The following is a 26,446-nucleotide window of genomic DNA, read 5'->3' as shown; positions in this document are numbered from 1 at the left end:
CTATCTTTGTCGCGCTTTCAGCCACCTCTCCAGCGTGTCGGGGTGCGTTCCTAATTGATCACAAGTGTGAAACGTTTTGTGGTACCAGGCTCCCCCACCGTCGGAGCCGCCTTCGCCTGTGGCGGCTTGCTGAAATGGGTGCTGGTAGCGCCGTTGGTGGTGATAGCTTTAGTGAAGAGTGACCCTTTCGGCACAGGCGATGAGTGCTTGCTGTAGTTTCTGATGGGGCGCTCTGAGCAGCTGTCCCTGTTTCCACGTCTGTTTAGAAAGCTGGCAGGAGCTACAACGTGATTTTAGGAAGCCAATGTATGAATTGTGCAGTTTTGACGTATAGGGTTCCATTGCGCGTAGGCAATTATGGCCAGCCTATATGGACAGCGGTATCCTCAGCCGTCTGACCTGGCGCTGACCGGACCAGACGGCTGAGGATCCGAAGATAGAGACCGACTTCAGCTTCTGAACAGACAGAACAACCCAATGTGAGGGCGGAAGTGTTTCGGTATGCAGATGACCCGAGAAGAGATATCGCCACGCTGCAGGGCTATCCGGCTATGAAGGCGGCATTTATTCACTACAACATGAATTTGTGCTCGTCTGCAGCGGTAGAGAGACTTTTATTCTTTCGCGAGTCTTGTGCTGAGGTCGAACCGACGCTGTCTAGAAGACAGCCTATTTGAGAGGCTCACACAGCAACCTTCTCAGCAAAGCAGATCTTATGTGCAAAATAAATGTGTACTTTTTCTCAGTTCACTGGTGTTTATTAGCGATTCGAGTGATTTGCTTAGACTGTGATATTTCTAGCATAGCTCATTTTGTTGTGACCAAGTATGTCGATTTCGGTGTCCAATGCTTGTTACTCTTGCTGTGAAATAGCGTACTTTTAAAGACGATAGTCTTTCTTGGGGAACTTAAACGCAGAAATATTGGTCTGTCTGTCTTTCTGTCTGTCTTTCTGTTTGTCGGCACGTCCCTCGATTCAGCCACTCGGCCAAAGTTGAACCACTTGCCCAAGGGCCAGCCGTCTTGAACTGGTACGGCTGTTCATACTTGTGAACGTTGTCGATCAAAAAGTAAATATCATGCATATCTGAGGTGCAACATCACTAGGTAAGTATTAGGTGGCGTGTTCTTTTAATAGAAAATGCATACATACGCAATTTTAAGGACCCTAGTTTCTTAAGCTGCGCTGAAAATGCATAAGAATGGAAGCTTGAGCGAGTTGGTATGCGTTCATCTTTGTTGAAACAGCGCTCACTAGACGACGACGAAGTAAAAGAAGGCACAGGACAGGCAGCGCCTGTCCTGTGCCTTCTTTTACTTCGTCGTCGTCTAGTGAGCGCTGTTTCAACAAAGCTGAAAATGCGACTGCGCTGAAATTTGCCTTCCTCCGTGCCCTTCGCACGAGCTCATTGTTGTGTTTCGGTTTCGGTTCTGTTGCACTGTACGAATGCCATGGGTTGGTGTTGAAAAACTTTAGTTTTGAGAAGGCCAAGAAGGTGAAAAAAAATATTTAAAAAATAAAAAAGCAGCGTTCTGGGCGGCCTTCAGGCTGCCGGTTGTGGGCGCCGCTCTGGCGTTCCTATTTTACCCAGGCGACGTGTAAATAAAAGAGTGTGTGGAGAGTACTCGTTGAGTGCGGACGTTTCTCTGCTTCAGCGCTTCGCGCCAAACCGCGTTTTCGGGCTGGCTGGCGTCCCCGCCGGTCGCGTTGGTCACCGCCGGTCTTCGCCTGCTGCTGCGCCGGGACTACCAGCACGCAACACAGCACTCATGTTTCCCGACGTATTGCCTGATGGCGTCCATATCTCACACAGCGCCTCTTCTATTGTCTTTACACGACATTTGCAGCGAAGCACGCAGATACGCTGCCAATTTTTTTATTGCAATTGATACATGTAACTATGTCATTATTACTAATTATGTACTTTGTAACCCCCCTCCCTCTGAAATGTCTTATTGGTGCTGAAGGTATTCTAATAAATAAATAAATAAATAAATAAATAAATAAATAAATTGAAAGTATCAATGCGCTGCAACTTTACTACAACATTATGGTGCACTTATAAATGTCTTTTTGCAGTATGAGCATCCTTGAAATAAAAAAAAAGTATTCCAGTATCTGTATTGCTGTATCTGTATTCCGGAATACTTTTTTCGTCCTATTGCGAAAGTATCTCCGAAATATCCCGTTACGCTAAATGCAAATGTATCTCAGTATCTGCATTTTAGGCTTCCAGTCCATGTATTTCGATATCTGTATTCCGGAATACTTTTCCGAGTATCTCTGCCCAGCCCTGGTTTCCAGCAGCAGCCGTCAACACCGCCAAGTTACGCGGAAAAGAGACCACACAACATTGAAGCGAGGCTACGTAAGGCACTGGGCGGGGCTCCTCGAACGGCGCTGTCCTCTCATTCGGAATGACGCGAGTTGAGAGGGTAAATATTGCGATCGCTATATCTCCGGTCCTTCTTTACCTTCCCGAAAAATGTTTTCGGCTATATATTTCTGGGAAGGGTCCGACTAATTCCAGGGTGTTTTTCAGGCCAAGTCCGAGGAGTGGTTCATGACCCCTTTAATGTGTTCGGATATTTCTGTGCTCAGATGTCATATAAGTTAGGATTAGAGTATTGAGGAAAATTTAAAAAAATAACTCCTGATTTCGGAGAATTGGGGAATAAAAAATGAACTGAGATAAACGCTGAATTTTCTCCAAGAAAATGAACTCCGAGAAACACCCTCCCAATTTAAAGAAAAACATTACACCATCTCTCACTAAAGAGAACCATGTGGGGATGCGAAGCAGCGCATGGGTCGACTTAAACTTCCATTCATCACGGGCACCTTACCCGATGTTAACGCGTCCTCGCAAGCGGAGCACACCATGAATTCACTGTAGTTGCTGTTACTCGTCCCGAACTCTTGTTGGAGCACGCCCCGCCACGGTGGTCTAGTGGTTATGGCACTCGGCTGCTGACCCGAAGGTCGCGGGATCGAATCCCGGCCGCGGCGGCTGCATTTTCGATGGAGGCGAAAATGTTTGAGGCCCGTGTACTTAGCTTTAGGTGCACGTTAAACAACCCCAGGTGGTCGAAATTTCCGGAGCCCTCCACTACGGCGTCTCTCATAATCATAGTGTGGTTTTGGGACGTTAAACCCCAGATATTATTATTACTTGTTGGAGCACGCCACGCGGGTTCATCGACACGCAATGAGGGAGCACGTGAGTTCATCGCGCGTCTGCAGAATCTCATTCCCCGACGCCATCGGATGATTGCTGAGAGAGTGTAAGGGGGAGAGGCCACTGCGTCTTACGTAGCCCCTTACACAGGCCCGAACGTGCTAGCGCGTCGCAGCACATATGATTCCCGAGTGGACTGTCGCCAGTGGAAGGACGGACAAAGCCCCGAGCAAAAGCTGCTTCACATCTAAAATAAACTCCGAAAACATGGAGCCCTAACTATACTATACAAGGCTGTGCTCTGCTAGCGTGCCTGGGCAGCCGAGTGTTTAAGACGCCCGCCTTCGAATTGTGGGTACGCGGGTTCGGATGTCGCCTCGCAAAGAGTTATTTGCCCCTAGAACATCTGTCTTTATTTTTATTCCTCTTTCTTTCTCTCTGTCTGTACTCAATGTGCCGCCCATCAAAGTTATTGCGTCGCGCGCCGCAGCAGTCAGCGCATATGTTTTGACAGAAAAGTAGAAGATGAAGACGACGATGATAAAGAAGAGTGTAAAGAGGGAGCTTTGCCGTCTGCCGGTTGGTTGCTAGGCAACACGAGGCGCTCTGAGGGCTGTTTTGTACACACGAAAGTGTCACACGTGGCTGAGGGAAAGGATTTCATGACGTACGTGACAGGCATTTCGTATTATTCATGTAATCACTAGTGAATCAAGTTGGTCCCACACTGATGCCCTGCTATGCCAAATTTCGTATATTAGAAGCTATGGAGACGACCAGGAGAGCGCCCAGGTGTAGGCGTTTCGATAGATATACAGACAGACATTTAGATAGATAGATAGATAGATAGATAGATAGATAGATAGATAGATAGATAGATAGATAGATAGATAGATAGATAGATAGATAGATTTTTCTATCTGTCTATCTAGCTATCTATATATCTAGCCACCTACGTCTCGGTGCTCTGATGATCGCCTCCTTAACTTGCTGTAGACGAAAATTGGCATTGGAGGGTAAGAAGATTTGACAAATATGACTGTCGGGTCATGACATGAATAACGCGATACACCTGTGGTGTACGTCATCAAACCTATTGCTTCAGAAACGTGTGGCACGAACCCGTTTACCGCGCATAGCGGTGTACGGGTATGCGCCACAGGTGATTGACAGTTTATATCTACCCAGGAATGGCGAGAACAGACATTGGTAATATAAATGAGAGAGCGTTAAGAAAAATCGACATTGTCAGCGTTGACCCGACGAATGGAAAGAATAAGAATTAGGATCCCAGCAGAATCTAACCCAAGCATTCTTCGTGGCAATCCGGTATTTTACCGCAGAGCCGCGCCAGATCTGGAAACTGCTTTGGAAAACAGCCTACGCAGGCGTACCCTTGCTATGAATGAAGGAGAAAAGATGACTTTTTAGGGCTCGTTTTCACTTGTTAGACACAATATTATTGAGAACTAGCAGACAGTAATGGCAGGGAAGGTATAGGGGATGGTATTTTTCGTAATTAGGATATAAATTTGAAGAATGTAAAGTGGACGAAAAGATGACTTGCCGACGGCAGGGACCGACCCTGCGACCTTCGAATAACGCGTCCGATGCTCTACCGCTGAGCTACGGCTACGGTCATCTTCCAGTCTACTTTGTGGGGTATATATGTGAATTTAAACCTAGGAGTGTCAGTCAGTGCCGATCGAAGCCATGGCGGCAAGTGTGGAACACTCTTTTTCTGCCTGTTAGCGTCACGTTGCACGTGATCTTTTTACGAGATGGCAGCTGACCAATAATCCCTCGCATACTACCTAAAGGCATCAAGTCTGCCAGAACGAGACCCTTGCAATGAATTAAGGAAATGAGATGACTTTTTAGGGCTCTCTTTTTATTTCTTAGACACAATAATAATGAGAACTAACAGACAATAATGCCACGGAAGGTATAGGGGATGCTATTTGTAGTAATTAGGATATAAATGTGAAGAAATAAAGCGGACGGAAAGATAAACATGCCGCCGGCAAGGACCGAACCTTCGACCTTCGGATAACGCCTCCGGTACTTCGCACCTCCCGAGGTTTCTTGTTACTAGAGCTGTTTTTAGGAAGTAAGAAATCTTCTCGTAGGCGCTCAAAATAGGCAGGCAAAACAGCGCCTCAGGCGTTCAACGTCGTATATGGAGACGGTGATGACAATAAGTTTTTACATGCCTACGTGCAAATAATTTAAAAAGGAAAGACGCCCGCGACTGGTATCTACGCCAGGAAACTAAAAATATTGTCACGTGATCGCGACGTCGACGAACACCGCAGGCGACGTGTGCAAGAGAAAACTCTTTATTTGGCCGAACTTCTGGCCGAGAAACGGAAAGTTAATTTACAGCAATACACACGGCATGCACTGATAGCGGCGAACAGAGCATGCCGTCGATCAAGTGACAAGTGGTGAAGTGCGTCGGCAATAATACATGTGACGTCGAATATTCCAGCCTTATCACTGGTGGTCACGCAAGCTCTGGAATAATCTAGGCTGTTCGCGGCCTGCGCGCAACCTTAGCAAAACGATCTACAACAATCGCGCAGCTTCTCGAACAACGAGCCGCGGTTTGCGCTGAGCGTTGCTGACAGTCTGTGTTGGCGAAAACCGAATACAGCAACAGTGATAATAAAAACGCACGTGGCAATAACGCCAGTTCTGCGCAGAACACGCAGCACAGTCATAGGGAAACCTAGAAGAGCGGCCTGTCCAGAGCCTGTTGTAGACTCTCTTGGGGCAACTAATACAGGTACACATGCAAGGTACCCACTCCGCCATAAACCACCGTAACTTTCATGAAGTAGGGAAGCACCCACTACGCTATTATTCGTCATTCTGCCGATAAGCGATGTACCCGCTACACATCCGTAGGTCATTATGTACACTTTGTGCTATGGCTGGTGACGATGAAGAATTATGGCTGATCCTTAATTAACGGGTTGGAAGCATTCAACGAACCACTCGTTGCGCAATTCGCATTGTGATGGCTGGTTGTTATTTTACTCTTCTAGGACGTTACATTACATATGTTAATACGATTCCTTGAGCGACATGGCACCTGTAGAGGGTATTTTCGAGAAGGAGTTTCAAGCACCAGCGTGGCTTTGTGGCGCACTACTCGACTGCCACGCAGAGGGCGCGGGTTCAAATCCGATCCGTTCCTCGAAATTTTTTTCATTTATTTTTCTTTTCTTCTCGCGATAGAGGTTACGGACACCAACGGCGGTGGCGGCGTATAACTACAGCGCCAAAATCGGCTCTTGTGATCTCATAACATGTTTCGCTGTAATATAAAAAGGCCTCAAACACCATAAGTGTACCAGAGCGAGAGCATAGCGTGGCTGATTATCAGTGGCTAGGCAGGTGGTGGTTGGAAGCAAAGAATGACAACCACCACCGGCGGCATATCTTGCCCAGGTTGACGTCATCGCTTCATCTTGAAAAGCGAGCTTGAGGGCACGGGACTTAACCCGGTGTTACAGTTGCCAATGCTTGCTTTATGATGATAATAAGAGCAGCCGACGTTTTCAAAATATTGTTTTCTTATCTTATTGTTTATTTCGTGCGATAATGGTTACGGACACCGCCGGTGGCGGCGGCGGACAACCACCCCACCGCCGTTGTGATGTGATAGCAGCTTTCGCTGTAAAAGAAAACAAAAACAGATGTTATTTCTTATCATACCACAAAAGCGCCAACTGTTCGACATGGCCGTGCAACTGTATTTTTTTCAACATGGTTCGCAGAACACTGTCTCTGCCTTTATTCTGCAGCATGGTGAGCCAAGTTTACACTGTCATATCCACACAGCTCCCGGGTCTGTCTTTTCGTCTTGGCTGAGAAGGGCAGAGCAGAAGCAGACTGCCAGATTCATTGTTACGGTATTTCGCACCGATTAGAAGGCGAAGAAACAACCACACGAACAGAAGCGCTTCACAGCGAGCACAAGTGTATCCATGTTATATCACTATGTCAATGTATGACTCTCTGTTGTAGTCAAAGAAGTCCAAGAAGGACAGAATGCAGAAAAAGTCCCAGAGCGAGAACGGGAATTTTCGTAGGACCGCTGCGATACAGTACTTTCACGACGTCTTCCGTCTCCTGAAAAAGATTGGGCGCCGTGTCGGTGTGCGAGTGGTTTTTACGGCACCGCGTAAGGTGTCGTCACTTTGCAACCTAAGAAAGAAAAAGGTGACGGGAGCAAGTGCTTGCACAACTTACCGCAGAAACAAGTTTGTGAACTGTGTCGAAAAAGTGACACACGAGATTCGGCTCACACGCGGAATGAAATACGTAGGCCAGCGGGAATGTGCCTTATCGCATGGGGGATGGCTGCGTCAGTGTTGCATCTTTGGGAGTAACACAGAAGAAAATAATGTATCTGAATTCGTAATGCAGGGACAAGCAATAGATGCGTGTTTCCTCGGCATGAGTGGTTATCGGTATTTACTATTTATATTTTTGTAAACCATTTTTTTGTAAATGTTTTGGGTTCGTTTTATGTAACCATGAAACGCGATTGTATAAAAGCATGATGCGTCCGTCCAATAAGTTCAGGTAAAAGAAATTGCCCTTGTGTTCGTGTGGTTCATACCCCTGTCACACAGGGCAACTTAAGTGCACTTTGAGCGAGTGCACTTCGGCGGTAGTGTCATTTGCACGCTGTTACACAGGAACGCTTAGTGACACTCGCTCCAAAGTCGACTTGCCGGCAAGTGCGTTCGCCAAACTCACTTCGCTGCGACGGAGTGTCTATCCTCGGCAGCAGTGGCTTGCAAATAAATACGCTAATGCAAAACGCGACGATCATGGTATTTTTAAACCATCGTTTTCGTTTTTAGGAATACTGCTATGTATTCAAACAAATGATACTACAACAAAAAACCTCGCTACTCTCGCCCTCGAACAGTTTGCGGTCACGTCCGCTAGGGGTATGCGGGAGCACATGCATGCATGCCGTGCAATGGCCGCGTCCGTCACGTTGTTTACTTCTTTGCACATGTGCAGGTCAGTCATTCTTTAATCATTTGCGATGGCGTGTGCCACGGGTGCCACTTCCGCGAAGACAACGTGTTCCGACGCAGAGACGCGGGCGCTCATACGCCTTTGGGAGGAGCAAGTGATTGCTGCCAAAACACGCTCCAAACGTCCGTCACCACTACGCGTCCCTTCTGCACCGGAGTCCGCCATTTTTGTTTTCGATTCGTCTTGGATATGATACTGTCTCGTCTCGGCTCGCGATGACCAATGACGTTATGCGGTTGTAATATTTACTTCATTTACGCGAAAAGTTAATTGTAAATTATGTTCATGCCTATAATAAGCAATTCAAATGCGAGGATTTCCAAAAATAACAAATATATGTTACGCTACTGAACCACCAATTGCCACTGCCATCATTTCCAAAGCACACTTCTCTTTCTCGTGTAGCAGCGCGCCGCCAAAGTGACACACAGTCAGCGTAAGTGCACTCGCTCAAAATGACACTAAATTTGCCAGTGTGACCGGGGTATCAGTCTTCATCTTCTTAGCGGTGCTCATTAGCGTAACAATGAATGGATACCAACTGGCCCAAGCAAGTACCCTTGTCAAATAGCCAGAGCGGCAAAGGACCAGAAGGGAGAGATGCCTCATATGGCAACAGTAGTGGATTTAAACAGTATGTGATATTCAAAATGCACAGCGCCATCTGTCAAAAAGCCCATAAGCTCGATCCATTATCTTTTGTTGGGCGCTAAAACAAAACCAGTCGCATATCGCAACCTTTCAGGTGCTAGCTTCTGGCTTTTTTAACTACGTTCTGCGATGACTTCCCTACACTTCGTGCGTATTTGAGGCAACGAGGGAGCCCTGACAATGCCGCGAATAAGGCAACGCTAGTTTCAATCGAATTTATCAGATACCTGAAGTAAGAAAAAGAAAGTACCGACGCAAACTTGTCTCGTCAGCAAGATTGGCATTGTGCTTTGGTTCAGAAATGACCGGCGCGCCCAGGAGCGCTCTTCAACCTCAGTTCTTATTTGTCCTTGCAGTTTGGTTTTTCGCCTGCAACATAAGCTAGACTTGCAGAACAATGTGACGATATATGCATTTTAAATAACAATATATCCTCTTCAGACCCCGCGTGCATTAAAATGCACATTAGTTTTTTCCCGGATTTAGAAATTCGCGCCACTATTAGAGCCAACATTCTTGGTGAAATCGCATGCTCTATCATGTGGTGCCACCTGGTGAGCAATACAGGAAGAACACTACAGTGGAAGCCCCGTTTTCCCGCTTTGAAACATAGCGTCATTCTCGTCTTCGATGTTCTGCTCACGGCGTCCAAGTAATTCATAGATTGCTCAATAACCATCGTGTCATATTTCTTACTTGTTGTTTGAATCTACTTAGGAAGGCTTTAGGCATAATTTACGCACGTCATGTAACCCTATGGGCGAGTATTTTTTGTTATCAGAAGCTGTTTTCTGCAAATGTGCATTATAATGCACACTCGGTCTCAATGGGTGCTTTTTCCTGCGTATGTTTGACAATCTCTTGCGCTTCGTTGCTCGTTGGCATTAAGCTTTGGTGTTTGTTTCAACTAGGAATAAGTGATAAAGAAACGTGTTCTTGAGTCAATGACCAGCAACGACACCTCGGACCTAGAATTCTCATACGATGAGGCTGTCCCTTCCCCCTTACCTGTTGCAGGAAGACAGGTGTGGTGCAGAATTTGACAATAGGCAGTTATCCAATAGCATACGCTAAGTTAGCCTTAGCGTTTGAGAGCCGCTATTTCCGTCACTTAACGGGAGCCCGCAAGCGGAAGTGTACGACGCATGCGCAATTGCGCGAAAAGCCAACGCAAAGCTTTGCGTACTCTACTCGAAAGCTCCCGAATGAGTCACCACGGAAGCTGCTGAAAGCCAAGGTCGGGCCCATGCCTTCTGAGCCAAGAACTGCGCAAGCAAGCCACATTTCAGAGCTTGGGAACTAGGAATCCTCCTCGAGGTGCCGAAACCCAGGATATTCTCAGCGCAGTAGGGGTGCGCAGGGGGAGGGGCGCAGGGGGTCGTCCGACCCCCCCCCCCTAGTCACCTAAGAGGGAGGCGCAAAATCTGCCCCGTAAGTTGACACTCTAGTCACCTAAGAGGGGGGGGGGCGCAAAATCTGCCTCGTACATTGACTTAGTAGCGGGGGGCGCTGCAATGAAGCTTCACCCGCCCCTCCTGATGGGGAACCCAGCGCACGCCTATGCTCAGCGGACAAAGTTCCTGTGCATCACGTGCAACATCGTCCTTTGCATCACATCTGCGCGAAACGTCTCCAGGCAGTTTCACAACAAATAAGCGTGCTTTTCGCGAGCGAATGTAAAATTTAGTTAGAGGCGAGTGTCGTTCGTTTGTTGTGCATTGAGACGCAGTGTGCATTATAATGCACACACTGCTGTGGAAAAACTGTTTGCCGTACAGACGCAATTTTTTGCTGGTTTAATACAGCATGTGTGTGCATTCGAACAACGTGTTTTGATTTCACCTGTGTGGCCACAAATTTGCGCATGTCTCAGGAGGATATTGCCGCGAGTCTTATATTTCATGAGTGTAAGCTTCACCTACAAAGACTGTGGGCAACGCGCTGCGCAGGCCTCGCGATAAAGAAACAAGTCGACGAGATGCTACGCGACAACATCATCCAGCCGTCCAAGAGTCCGTGGGCGTCACCCGTGGTGTTAGTGAAGAAGGACGGCACACTGCGCTTCTGCGTTGATTATCGGCGCCTGAACAAAATCACGAAGAAGGACGTGTACCCCCTCCCACGAAAAAACGACACCCTGGATCGACTTCACAACGCGACGTACTTTTCGTCGATGGACCTCAAGACCGGCTACTGGCAAATCGAAGTCGACGAGAGAGACCGAGAAAAGACTGCCTTTATAACACCCGACGGCCTCTTTGAGTTCAAGGTCATGCCTTTCGGTCTTTGCTCCGCACCTGCGACGTTCCAGCGTGTCATGGACATCCTACTGGCCGGATTGAAGTGGCAGACGTGCCTTGTGTATTTGGACGACGTCGTCGTGTTTTCTTCGACCTTCTACGAGCATCTCCGGCGGCTTGAGGCCGTACTTCAAGCAATCAAGGCCTCTGGACTGACCCTGAAGCAAGAAAAGTGCCGATTCGCGTACGACGAGCTCTTGTTTCTGGGTCATGTGATCAGCAAGTCTGGAGTGCGCCCAGACCCGCGGGAAACAGCTGCCATCGCCGACTTCGCGCCACCCACCGACAAGAAGGCCGTGCGCCGATTTCTCGGCTTATGCGCCTATTACAGACGCTTCATCAAAAACTTTTCACGTATCGCCGAACCACTGACGCTTCTCACGAAGAATAACGTGGAATTCAGGTGGGAAAATGCGCAAGTGCAAGCTCTTCAAGAACTTAAACGACGCCTGCAGACGCCACCCATACTTGCGCATTTCGACGATTGCGCCGATACGGAAATACACACCGACGCAAGCAGCGTAGGACTCGGTGCCGTCCTTGTACAAAAGACTGACGGGCTTGAAAGGGTTATCAGTTACGCTAGCCGGTCACTATCCAAGGCAGAAGCAAACTATTCCACGACAGAAAAGGAATGCCTTGCCATCATCTGGGCTACATCAAAGTTTCGCCCCTACCTCTATGGCAGGCCCTTCAAAGTTGTCAGTGACCATCACTCCTTATGTTGGCTAGCTAACTTGAAGGACCCTTCAGGTCGTCTCGGACGATGGAGTCTGAGGCTTCAAGAATTCGACATTACCGTCGTGTACAAGTCCGGACGAAAACAGTCTGACGCCGACTGCCTGTCTCGTGCCCCCGTCGACGCGCCGCCGCAAGACGACGACGATGACTGCTTCCTCGGAACTATAAGTGCCGACGACTTCGCCGAAAGGCAACGGGCCGACGCCGAACTGGGGGGCCTTATTGAGTACCCCGAGTGCAAGACCGCCGTTGTTCCGAAGATATTCAAGCGAGGACTGCCGTCGTTTTTCTTACGGAACAGCGTTCTCCTGAAAAAGAACTTCTCGCCACTGAGAACGGACTACCTTCTTGTCGTGCCCTCATCATTGCGACCAGAAGTCCTCCAGGCCCTACACGACGACCCGACGGGTGGACACCTCGGTGTTTCCCGCACGCTCGCCAGAATACAGGAAAAATACTACTGGCCACGCCTTGCTGCTGACGTCGCCCACTACGTCAAGACTTGCCGAGATTGCCAGCGACGGAAGACACCGCCGACTAAGCCAGCGGGACTTCTGCAGCCAATCGAACCACCGCACCGGCCGTTCCAGCAAATCGGGATGGACCTACTGGGGCCGTTCCCGACGTCGACTTCCGGCAACAAGTGGATTGTCGTAGCGACTGACTACCTCACCCGCTACGCCGAGACAAAGGCCTTGCCCAAAGGCAGTGCCTCCGAGGTAGCCAAGTTCTTCGTGGAGAACATCGTCTTGCGTCATGGCGCCCCAGAGGTCCTTATCACAGACAGAGGTACCGCCTTTACTGCGGACCTAACTCAGGCGATCTTGAAGTACAGCGAGACGAGCCACCGCCGCACCACCGCCTACCACCCGCAGACCTTTGGCCTCACCGAGCGTCTAAAGAAGACCATCGCCGACATTCTCGCCATGTACGTCGACGTTGAGCACAAGACGTGGGACGCCGTCCTTCCGTACGTAACCTTCGCTTACAACACGGCCGTCTAAGAAACTACGCAGATGACGCCGTACAAGTTGGTCTACGGAAGGAGCCCGGCGACGACGCTCGACGCCATGTTACCCAACGTCACCGACGAAGAAAACGTCGACGCCGCCGCTTACTTACAACGTGCCGAAGAAGCTCGACAGCTGGCCCGCCTGCGCATCAAGACCCAGCAGCACACCGACAGCCGTCGCTACAATCTTCGACGACGCTTCGTCGAGTACCAGCCCGGCGACCGTGTCTGGGTCTGGACGCCAATACGACGACGCGGACTGAGCGAGAAGCTTCTTCGACGATACTTCGGACGGCACTCGACTACGAGGTTGTCCCCGACGGCATCACGAACTCCCAGAGGCGCCGAGCTCGACCCGAGCTCGTGCATGTGGTGCGCCTTAAACCGTACTATGCTCGTTAGCGCACCTGAGGACTCTAATGTTGGCTTTCTTTATTAGTTTTCTTTAGTATTGCATGTATTCATGTTCTGTTTTTATGCATCGGGACGATGCTTTTTGAGAGGGGGGCATTGCCGCGAGTCTTATATTTCATGAGTGTAAGCTTCACCCACAAAGACTGTGGGCAACGCGCTGCGCAGGCCTCGCCGTGATGTGTAGGAAGCTTCGCGATTGTTTTGGAACAATCTGTTAAGATTGCGCGCCGCACGAGAATGTTCCAGCTTTGTCGAGAGATAACGCCGCCACCAGCGATATCGCTGGAAAGTTCGATAGCGCCTGTATAAAAGCCGACGCGCTTGACTGCTTGTCACTTGATCGACGGACGACGCCCTGTTCGCCGCTATCATTGTACAGCGTGTATTGCTGTAGTTCTAGTTCTCAATTTCCCGGCCACAAGTTCGGCCAAATAAACAGTTTCATTCTGCAAACGCCGACTGCTGTACTCGTCGACGTCACGACCACGTGACAATATGCACAATAAACGGGGCCAACGAGTCCGCAATTCTGAAGGATATGCATTGACGCCATGCAAACGCCGAATTAGGCAATTAGCGCTCAGATGCAGCTCACCGATTGCACACAAACGTAATTAGGCAGCCTTTTTTCTTTCCATGTACAAGAATAGATTATTATAAGTGCAATGTTGAAGAATTAAAAGCACATTATGGAGATCTTATGCCAATTCTATTATTTTTTCTAATATCTGTGTGTTTCCATGGATGTAAAGTATCGCCTTCAAGATTCGGGTGCGGCAACTGGTTGGGGTGTGTTTAGGAAGCACCACGCAGACCAATTTCCAGCTTTTTCTTGAGCAACTAGGCGAGTGACGACGCCAAGTGCCACTCCGAAAGGTCGGGATGCTCATTCGGCAGATCTCACGCCTTGTGGGAATCGGTTTCACATGAAGCACTCAGCGAGTAGTTCTATACTGCCTTTTATCGACTTGAGGCAAGCGTTACAAAGTGGATCGACGTGTTTATTAGGTCTAGTACTTGTATGACATCGTGGGCTTATTAAGCGCGTCCACGACGCTGGTGTTTACAGCGGAAATTATGGTGTGGCGTAACGTCAGCACTCACGTTACACCACATACGTCAGTATTATGGAAACGAAGTGCACATTACGGTGCGATGATGTGACTGTCATATGTGCCTTTTGTTAGCCTATTCCGCCGGTGTGGAGCAACGCTTGAATATCGCTTGCTGAATCATAGACATAAAAGTGCAATGTTTCTTAGACCGCTATAAAAGTGCAGCCAGCACTGGGACCACATACGTTAACCTAACATGACGCCTGTATCGCAGAACTATGTACTACCACGGCCGGTCTGGAGGCGCGCGCTCGCTCCTTCCTTTACGGCCTGCGCACGGGTGGCTGTTTCTACCTATGGCCGCAATTTCGTGGGGGCGCTCCGAGCCAACTGCTCCCTAACTCACTCCCGGCCGTTGCGGAGGCTAGCGCGCGCAGGGAGTGCTCGGCTTCCGACTTACCGTGGCGCTTTCTGAAGTTACTCTATATGGTATTCATGGTACCAATGCGATAGAAACATGGTAGCAAGTATATATGATGACTCTGGTAAATTCCGCTTTACAGAAGTGGTGGCGCCGGCCGCTCACAAGCCCGGTTCTGTTGCTCGGCAAAGCATCGACGCGGTTATAACACAGCCTTTTTTTAGGTTTCTGTAACTTCGAGAATAAGTAAGAGGATGAACATTGCATTTGGTTGAGGAAACGGTTTAATCATAGTTTAGGAAATGTTTATTTCAAATGTATGTGCCGGCCGTCGCTGTACTTGAAAATAACAAAATTGCACATTTTTTGTTGGAGGCATCTTAATTCGTGCTTTAATATTGAAACAAATACTTCAAAAAAGTGAAAGTCACTGCATAATGGGGACGGCCACGCTGCAGACGAAGAGGAAACATAAAAAACTTTCAGAGAATCCTTTCAATAGGAAACAATGTTTTCCTTGGTACTACAACAATATGCGCATGGAGAACTGAAAAAAATCACTGCTGGTAAAACACTGTAGTGACGATCACAGTTTAAAGGAGTCAAGTCTGTCACAGCCTGATATGCTTCCGCGAGGGCTTGTGAAGGCCTGTCATTCTGATCTTAACTTATTTGTGTAGTTAATAAGAAGAATCCGGAGAAACTTCTCAGAAATAATATCAGCCAGCACTCTCGCGTTACTCTTGTCCACACCTTCCGGACAGTTCAGAAGTGGCGAATCTTCAAGGTATGGCTCAAAAGTCAATTGCAGAGTCTCGAGGATTTTCGTTCGAGGAAGATATTTCACTGCTTTCTCGAAGAACGTCACAATTGTGTCCAGCCTTGATAGTAACTCCGGCTTTGGGTAGTGTAGATCATAGGCTTCTTGCTGACGGAGAAGATGATACAAAGGACTGCTCGTTTTGTTTGTCGTCACTAGCATGGCGCATGTTTCGCAACCGACATCAATGATGAGTTTGGCAATGTAACCACCTACATACACCAAGCCTGAATAGGCAACAGAATTCGGTGGTTTGCGAGGAGGTTCTCGCAGAGCTTCAAGTTCCTCAATAACATCTTCCGGAATAGACACCGCCGCTTCTTCAATGTTTTCGTCGCGAATGCCCATGTCTTTTGAAGGTAGCGCCTTTTCCTTGACAATGTGGATCAAAGCAGCTGTGACGGCTCTTGCGTCTAGCGCGTCATTGCCCCCGCACATTGCCCTCAATTTTCCAAACAATGCCTCTATAGGATCACTGTTAAATTTCTTCGTGAGCACATAGTTTACTCCTTTTCTCAGAAGAAATCAGACTTGTCTCCACTGTGGACTTTGTGGTGAAAAGCAGGGCAGTGTACGTCTCGTCTGTAAAGTTTCCAACGCCAGCGGCGTCAGAAGAATCCTGGATGCGCTTAATGTAGAATAAAAATTCATTTTCCAGCCACAGCAATCGACTGTCTTCCTGCTTTGAGATGGGGAGTTTGCAGTCATTTCCACTGTACGTAGTGTTGTGAATGTCGAACCATCTCTTTATGGTTTTGATGAAGTTGATTGTGGATGGTGCATCCTTGAATAGAACAATAGTGGAGTTGCCCCTCAAGTTTCGCAGATGTTCCAGTGCGCCAATGACTTGGAGCGAGAATACTTGCACTGTACGCATTACATTCATATTTTCCAGGTTAGATGGGTAATCCCCTCTGTGACGTTGTAAATATGCGTGGCCCAACAAAAATGCACTGCTGTGGCAGCTGGGGTTCTCTAACGTGCACCTAAATCTAAGCACACGGGCCTCAGGCATTTTCGCCTCCATCGAATATAAGGTCGTCGGGTCTTAAATATATTGTTGTTGCTAGTAGCGCTGCGTGTGCTTCTTCTATTGCCGAGTGCCGAGAAAGGCAGACTGTCCCCACACCCACCTGCACTTCCTTCACCGCTTACTACAACCGAAAGAAGTAATTAGCACGAGAAATTGGCCGGGCACAGCTGGTTTACAGCACGAAGCGCATGCGGCGAAACGCGCTTTGGGCGGTTGGCTCGCGACGCCCTCACGCGGAGCGCGCCGTCGTGACTGTATAGAAAAAGTTTCATTGTACTCCCGGCGGCTGCTCAGGCCGTAAGGGAAGGAGTGAGCGCGCGCCTCTAGACCGGCCGTGGTACTACATATGTACTGATTATTGCTTTGTGCTAAAATTAGATATCCAGCACTACAACCACAATTTATGGTGCACCGCCATTACGCCTGCACAGGGTGTTTTAAATACGAAGCATTCCTTAGCGAACCATAGTCACTTTGAGCGTTTCTATCTATCTATCTATCTATCTATCTATCTATCTATCTATCTATCTATCTATCTATCTATCTATCTATCTATCTATCTATCTATCTATCTATCTATCTATCTATCTATCTATCTATCTATCTATCTAGGCGCCCACGTTAGGTGCTTTCGTAACTATTTAGTTTACTTGGTGCACACCAAAATAGGCATAGGAGGGTAAGAGAATTTGACGAATGTGACTATCTGGTCATGTCATGAATAACGTCAAAATCCTGTCGCGTACGTCGTCAAACTCTTTCCTCCAGACACGTTTGGCACATACCCGTTTATTACGGGCCGTGGTGTACGTGTATGCGCCACCGGTGGTGGAAAATTTATATGTACACAGGAACGGCGAGTACAAAGATTGGTAACTAAGATGTGCGAGCATTAGGAAAAAACCGACTATGGCAGTGCTGTCGATTTTTAAATAATAAAAATTAGGATCCCAGCAGGAATAGAACGCAAGCATTCTGCGCGGCAGTCAGCTACACTACCACAGAGCTACACCAGACATAGCAACTGCTTTCTAAAAACAGCCTATGCAGGCGCAATGTCGGTGCAACATCGTTGTGGTTGTGGTGCTGGCTATCTGCTCTTATATGAAAAGAATAAACACTACATATGCACTCCTACGATACAAGCATGATGACGGGTTAACGTCAGTTGTTGTTCCAGTGTTGGTTCCGCTTTCACAGCAGTCTAGCACTACATTTTTATTCCTATGATTCAACAAGCTATATTGCAGCGTTGTTGGGTCCCGCAGGAATACGCTAACGAAAGTTACGTATGATATTCACATCATCACACCGTAAAGTGCACTTCGTTTCAATAATACTGACATATGCGCTCTAACGTGAGTGCTGTCGTTACGTCACACCACAAGTTACCCTTTCAACGCTAGTGTTGTCGACGTGCCTGGTTAAGCCCACGATCTGCACACAACTACTACACTATAATAAAACACGTCGATCCGCCTCGTAAACCTTGGCTCAAAGCCATAAAATACAGCATAGAAGTACTTGCTGGCTTTTTCGCAATAAACCGATTTCAACAAGGCATGGGATCTGCCGAATTTTTTTCCAGAGCAGTTGCTAGACCTGGCGTGGCTCTGTGGTAGAATACCTGATTGCCGCCAAAAACGCTTTGGTTTGATTCCTGCCGAATCGTAATTTTTATTCTTTGCATTCGTCGGGTCAACGCTGCCGACATCTGTTTTGCTTAACGCTCACGCATTTAAATTAGCAATGTCTGTTCTCGCCGTTCCTGGGCAAATGTAAACTGTCAATCACCTGTGACGCATAACCGTACACCGTGTCATGTGTTAAACGGTTATGTGCCTGACGTGTCTGGAGCAAACGGTTTGACGATGTGCGCGACAGGATTTTCTCGTTATTTATGTCCTCACATGACGTTCATACTCGTCAAGTCCTCTTACTCTCCCAAGGCAATTTTGGTCTTCACCAAGTTAAGGAGGCGATCACGAGAGCACCCATTCGTAGGCGGCTAGATAGATTGATACGTAAATAGAAACGCTGAAAGTGCCTTGGGTTTCCTAAGAAGTGCTTCGCATATAAAATTAAAAAGCAGCATTGTGGGCGGCCTTCACGCTCCCGTTGTGGCGTCCAGGCCGTGTCTACCCCCGAAGTCCTTCACCCACGTCACGAGCGAAAATTCGAGATCCGGCCTGGTGCTGGACAAAGCACCCTCCCACTGCTGCGGACTTCTTAGGTGCAAATGGCAGGGGGCAAGCGTGCTGGGCATGAGAAGAAGGTGTGATCATGAATGGCGGTGGAGCTCGCCCTCTTCCATTTCGGGATTTACTCGCCTACCGGCGAGTAAGTCCCGGGATGGAAGAGGGCAAGACGTGCGGGAGTAAAAAAAAAGGTGTTGGCCTGAAGTTCGCGCCACAAGTGTTGGTGATGCTGGGAAAGGGATTTGTGCGGTGGAGTGAAAGTAAGGCGAGAAAGGCGGTAGTGCAATGCGATGTCGTAGTACGTGAGGAGTGCGTCGCGTGTATCCATTCCCGGCGGGGTCGGGCTTGCTTGGTCAGTCGAATCGCGAGCGATAGAATTAACCGCCTCCTTGCCAGGACGACTCAAGCAGATTATATAAATAGGGCAACTGGGCGTGGTGCCAGAACGCAATAGAGCGGCAGCCGGGGGTGCCACCCGTCCAACTACGTAGTTGTACGCAGCAGGCTTGGAGTCGATGCACGCTCCAATTTTCCTGAAATAGAAAACTCTGTTACAACGCAAGCCCAGGGAATTGTACAAAAACGTCTTCAATATTCGCGCGCTACGGGATCCCCATAAAAGTTTGCACTGACAATGGACCTTAATGCGTGTCCAAAGAGTTTGCCGGTTCCCTAAGCGATGCGACTTTGAGCACAGTACATCAAGCCCGCGGTTTCCGAGATCAAATGGACTGGCCGAAAAGAGAGTGAAAATAGTGAGGAGCGTCATGTAAGGGACAACGAAATCTCACGACGTGTTTCGCTAGGAACCTTGTCGTATCGTGTGTCTGCGCCACGGGATGGCCATCCACTTGCACAATTGTTACATGGACGCCGCTTGCGCACAAAAGTTCCAGAATACAGCACAGAGCTGGGATGCTCATAACCAAGCGTCAATAGCAGGCCACGGGCAAGACGCTGCACACACTACATAAAGGAGTCAGTGCCCGTGAACTGGACGACAACTGGTCACGCCAAGTCAGAGTGCTTCGGGTAGTGGCTCCACGGTGCCTAATCGTGGAGACAGGATGGAAGGCTTCTTAGGCGGAATAGGCGGCACCTGCTTAAAACTCAGGAAAGATACCACTGGATGGAGGGAGATGTCAACAGTGCCACTGAAAATAGCCTACAAAACGATAGGCAGGAACAGCAACTTCTGCAACATGCTCCAAGTGCACCAAGCTTCAATGGTCATGCGTAAGCCCAAGCACATGAATCTGCCAAGGTGGGGCTTCGCAAGCAGAGCACCGCAGGCCGACCCCTCAGCGGAAGGAGCCCCAACGGCTGCAATGCGATGCGAGCCGTCGTCAAGTCTCTTAACTTCTCTTCCTGACTCTCTCTTGTGAAGTACTGCTTTTCGTGTTCCTTTATGGGAAAGATGCTGTATTGCACCTAGGTGTTTGGACAGCGAACGCGCGGTCCGCAAGCTGCGTTCTACGTTGCCCTGACATATCTACGGACGCGGTACCCTCTCGTCTGAAGCTATTTAAGCGAGTCAAAAAATATATCAGCATAACAATAAAAAAATTGAGCGAGTTGGTAGGCCTTCGTCTTTGGTACAAACAGCGTACACAAACGCCAATAAAATTTAGTTGCGAGTCAGCGCCTGTAATATTCTTCTTTTTCTTCGTCCTCGTCCTGTGTGCGCCGTTTCAACAAAATATGAAAGAGATCAGCGTTATTCGTGGCCCAGCCACCCGATGTGTCGTTTGATTCATAAGCTCACGCAGAAGCTCACGCTTACGTTACAGCAGCAGCTTAGAAAGGCATCGATACCATGTGCTTTGAGCATCTACAGAGGAAATTTTATGAAACTCTGGCAACAACGGCCCATGCAAGCGTCACTGTATCAGGCCAACAGGAGTATCATAGAAACAACAATTACTCACGCAAGAAGACGCACTTATCATATGTTCCATTGCAACGCTGAACAACATACTCATAAGCAAGTAGCATCGGGACCATAAAGCAGTTTCGTTATATCCGATAATGGTTGCAACAGCTAACACAGAGATTAGCTTTACCAAATGGGTAATCTGTTTCGCGCGATGATGCTACATACAAAAACGTATTATTCTCGGCTTCCTACACAAACAATGTTGTCCTTCCGTTCTGCTTGTGTGTTTTCAAATGAGTAGACCAGTGAATAAGGAGGTCTATGAGAATGAGGTCTACAAGATTTTAGCATATCTCGAACTTTTATGCCCTCATTTCCAACATTGTTTTCTTTTATTTTTACAACCCCCAAGCAAAATGGACTGGTGAACTGTCCTAATAATAACTCTGCTCTTTTATGCCAGTATTTCGAGCCTAACGGGATCAAAATACTTCTTCGTTGGAGCCGATATTGCTCCGGCTCTTGTGTTGTCGATTTCGCTAAAAAACAAATAATCGTGACCTAAACGAGGCGCGACCATCCAAAGTTCGTATATAGTTTGCTATTACTGATTATTCTATATCAGGGTTCGTTAAAACGAGGTTGGTGTTATAAATCACTTGATTGTTTACTTGTAGGAAAAACAAACGAACGAAAGTTCGTTCGGCAATCGCTACTTCAATGCGTACGCGAGCATGCAGCGCACTTACGTGCCGGCGAACGTTTGGTCATACGCGGCTTCGAATTAACGACGGTGTCTGCAGCGTATGGTGGCTTTAAAAAATCACAGCATATCCACGTGGTGAATGATGATGAGTGGGGCGAAGCGAACTCGCGCGGCAGCACGGCGATGGTATTGGCGCGAGCGTGGTCCTTCTTGATGGAAGATATTGTGACTAGATTGTTTGAGAACCATAATCTGTTTCACACACCGCGACTATGGCCGAAACTGTTATCAAGGAAGTCCCGCTGGAAGCGCGTGTCGTCGCCTTCGGTCAGAGCCCGCGTGATGCGTTTTGCAGCCACTTCACGTGCTCGCACAGCCTCGGGCTCTGCCTGCCGGTACGCGCGCTTTCTCGCCGCTTCACTGTCCTGCATATTTTAAAGATCCGATTCGCGCCGCAGCCGTGCAGCTTCGGCCTCGCGGGCTCGAACGGCGGCGTCTTCGCGCCGCAGCCGTGCAGCTTGTCGAGCAGCTTCGGCCTCGCGGGCTCGAACGGCGGGGTCTTCTCGCCGCAGCCCTGCAGCTTGTCGAGCAGCTTCGGCTTCGCGGGCTCGAACGGCGGAATCTGCTTCGCAGCGTCGACGTGCAGCTTCGCCCTCGCGGGCTCTCACCTCAGGATTCTGTCTGCGAGCGCGCGCTGCCGCCGCCTTCCGTGCCCTCCGTTCCGCAGCCTTGTCTTCAACCTGGCGACTCCGAGCTAAAGAGAAAGCGTGCCAAGAGTGTCACTCGTCAACGTCTTGTTCTTTTTCTACTACATACCAGAACGCGCGCTTCTGAGCTAGAGGTGGCTACTACAACGCTACAAACGAAGGATGGACAAACCGACGGCATAAGGAGCTTCGCGCCTAAAAAGCAGCATGTATGTGTTTCAAAGAATGGTTGATGATTACAAGTGACAAGTACTCTACTAATGGAGGGTAGCGCGCCGTGCTGCAAAGAAGGGAGTGTGTACAGGGATGACACTGTCAATGGAGCAAGGTTTAACGGGGCGCACCAAACCCGTCAATCTTGAAAGCCTATCTGTTGGCTCCGGTTTCCTTTCCAAGCTTCGACTACCTATAGGATTGGCTTCACTTGTACTACAGAACGGAAGTAACTGCAAGAAAGTAAATCTCCTTTCCTTTCCATCCTTTAAGCATCCGTTTACAAGACGAAGCAACTAATTCGAATGCCGCCGCTTAAATGACTCCTACGAATTGCTATCTCATCAATTGCTGTCACCGATCAATACGCAGGCTTAATAAAAAGAAGCACTGTCATACATAGCAAGGAATAATGAATGAATGAATCAATAAATCAATCAATGAATCAATAAATGAATACAATATCAACGAAGTATCCGCTTCTTAGTTGTGTAAGTGACGCGTAAGCGTTTATATTGATTGCAGGTTGTGGCCTTTATTTGAACTCTGTTTATGAGCAGCATTCCCATTGCCTGTTTGAGCTTCGCAAGATGCGTCAGCGTCTGTAACGGCCCCACAGCAGCCGCATTCCGCTGCAACAGAAACGCATGAGCGTTAAAAGGCGCAAAACTATAAATTTTTCTGGCGTGCACAAGCCTCCATTTCGGGTTTACATCGTGTCCAAAAGAGGACTTTTAAATGCGCCAGCTTTTCTATGTACACTCAACTAGAAAACTGTCCGCCCGTCCGTTATTTTGTCAGGTAAGACGATAATCGTCATAAGTAAATAAACGTATCTAAAGTAATCAATTTGCTTGGTTGTGGGTCTTGTAAAGAGGACACATTCGAAAGCGATTGGCTGAAGAACTGGCCAAAAAACCCGCGCTTGCAAAATGTTCTTATATCTGAAACCGCATGAGTCCTGAGACAGTTATCTCCACTTTTCTTAATGTAGTATGCCTCCACCATTTCATGTACCTCTTTTCCCTTTCATCTTCCCGGGTAGCTTGCATTGCTATATAGCGGGTGGCAACCACATGCACGACAATCATTGGACGGCCGCGTCAGAAACGATGGTGAAGATGCCGTCTCGATTTCGCGACGCCCAATGCGGTCTACGCTTTCCGTGGTGGGCAGTTGACGGTATGTGGGCTGAAGGCCGTCGTAAGAGAACGTAGCAGCAGTATTAGGAAACATCATGAAATGTTGTGCGGTGCGGCGACTGTTAAGTTCATCGAATCGCCGGCACTCTCTCATGATATGGTCCACGGTTGAGCAGTCCTTAGACGCCAACAGATTGAAAGCATCGTGTGCAATGCTTTTGAACACATGGCTTTGTCTTCCTCGGTCATGTTGGTATCGACACGACGGCAAACGTCGACAACGTCAAGTATGTACGACACATACGATTAGGGCGAAGTTTGAGCCCGGCTGGAGAGATCTTTAAAAGCGGCCCGTTGGCGCCCGGCTGGTTTGCCAAAAAGGTCACGGACCTTCTGCTTACAGGTCTCCCAACTCTATATATCTGCTTCGTGGGCCTGGAACCACACGCCTGCTGTTCCGCAGAGATAGAAGGCAACGTTGGCGAGCGTCATTGTCGGGTCCCAACGATAGACCGCTCCAAAACGCCCTTATTTCGCAATCCAGTCATCGACGTAAACGTTCGCTGTGCCGCAGAAGTTACCAAGAAAGTGCAGCTGAGTGGATACGACCGGCTGTACCGCATAAACGGGAGTCCCGGTCGATGAACCAGCACAATTTTCTTCTGCTGACATTGCGGGGCTGTCCAGGACACGCCCGCTGCCGAGTTTCGTCTTGCGTCGTAGTCAGCACGTCCACCAAAATGTTGCGACTATGTTTACAAGATATATACTGAGGAAAATAGCACGACAGTCAATATGGTGGCTGTTCCGCAGAAGAAGCCGTCCTCCCCCTCTTCCCTCACTTCAGTGTGGTGATAGCAGCAACACAGCACCAATATGTAAAGCAGAGTGTAAAGCAATATGTGAACAGGTGCTTACGAATGCAGCGCAAACCACCTAGCACCACACTTTTACTGAGGTAAATGGCAGGCGCGCCGCTGTTCTGGGGGTGGAGGTTGTATTTATTCTTAAGTTGTAACCGTCTATATGCTCTGTCCGTGGATATCGTGGAGAGATCACCGTTCTTCCATTATGAAGCATAACGTGCCGCAAGCACACGCATTGCGAAAACACGACTGCTCTCTCGTAGTAGAATACACTCTACAACTTTTGACCTTTACAGTGAAGCTCTATATAGCTAGGCCATTCGTAACTCCGCAGACAGCGACCCTTTCAACAGGCAATCCTAGCAGGCATTAACCACATCAATTGGGCAAACCGCACTACCCACTACTGTCCCACTAAGGAAGGTTTATTATTCAATAAATAATTAAGCGAATAATTGTGTTAATTAATATATAAATGGTTGATTAACAAATAATAAGTAAAATTCCTATTAAGGCTTCCACCACAACATCAGGGTTTGCGGCATAATCGAACCCAGGGCATTCTGCAATGCGTCAAACATTCTAATTATCGCCGCGCCAGTGCTTGAAGATACTTAGGACAAACTCCCAATAGCGTCGTCAAATCGCGCAAGGACTCGCGTTAAATTTATTATTGCGTGGCAGAAGCGTAGAGTCGCTCCACGCGTTGCACCATGTTAATTGCACAAAGACTGGGCGGGTGGTTCGTGGTGGAAACCTGCCCTCCCCTTTACAAAGCGCTCAGCCGTAGTTCATTATCAATGTCAGCTAAATCATCAATATTGTTTGCCGCTACGTAGGGGCACTTATTGCTTTACATTCGAGTAGTGGGTGCTTCATCAACTGTAATGGCAGTAGGCACGCTAGGAGGGTTCACAACGGCCAACTAATTCGCGGAGTAATATGCACAAGTGCAGAGAAATGTGGGTAGGCTCGCACGGGCCAATAACGTCGCACTCAGACCAGCTGCGGCGTTGGCGGTTAGCGGCAGTGCTAGGTGACGGCGGAGAGACAAGCAATGGAGCGTCCACGCCTTGCGCATTGCGCATTGTTACTGACGTCCAGGTTATTGTGAGCCAAACGTGGATGGTATTATCAATTTTAAAAGGGGTAATTTTTGTCACTTTGTCCAACGAGAACGCATGGAAGAGTCCTGTAGTACATGAGTGTTCTGGCCGATGAGAGTAGCGTAAGGCGCTACATACGCTGTAAGCACGCTCACTCATGTACAAATTCACGGATGTTCATTTGGAAGGCGAGTTCCAGTAGAAATATTCACGAGTGTGCGGCAAGATGTCAGTATACTAACATGAAGAGTACTTGAGTCATAGAAGCTGTGAGTAAGAAGAACCCCTATGAGCGTATGTGCGTGATAGTGAGACGTGAGTACTAAGAACGTGAGCGAGTGGTCTTACATCTCAACTGTCTTTCTTCTCAGAAATTATATGACCACTGCGAATTCCGCGGGTCACCACGGGATTGTACGCTGATGTTTGCGCGTGTTGGGGCCAGTGCATATTGCATTGTGCAATTGCACACAGCGGCGTAATTCTCCTCATCGCATGTCACTGTCGATCATCGATCATAAGCGTGCATCGAGCAAACACGTCTCAGATGAAAACGTTTACAATCATCGCGGGGCACTAGGACACAACCAAAAGAGCCCAGTGTAAACCGCAGGGTAAGACTGTATGGTGAAGCTCTCCAAGAAAACACAACACTAATAAACATCTAGACAAAAAAAGGCGCGAAGTATATTAAAAGTTTTATTGATATGTTATATCGACATACGCAGTTTGCAAACTTCTGTAGACGTGCTAGCACCACGCTACTTACGTCTACAAGACTTGTTGCGAGAATTCTAAATACATCTAGCGAGAATTTTCGACTTTTTTCGACATTTAATTTTAATGCCTCTTTCAATTTTTGGAGCGTGTACGAGTTATGTTGCATCATTGGTAAAAACAAAATGTCTTCCAACGATTACATAATGATAAGCCGCCGCTCGT

This window comes from Rhipicephalus sanguineus, chromosome 8 (assembly GCF_013339695.2).
Source record: "Rhipicephalus sanguineus isolate Rsan-2018 chromosome 8, BIME_Rsan_1.4, whole genome shotgun sequence".
NCBI lineage: Eukaryota > Metazoa > Arthropoda > Arachnida > Ixodida > Ixodidae > Rhipicephalus > Rhipicephalus sanguineus.
This window is presented reverse-complemented; position numbering follows the sequence as displayed.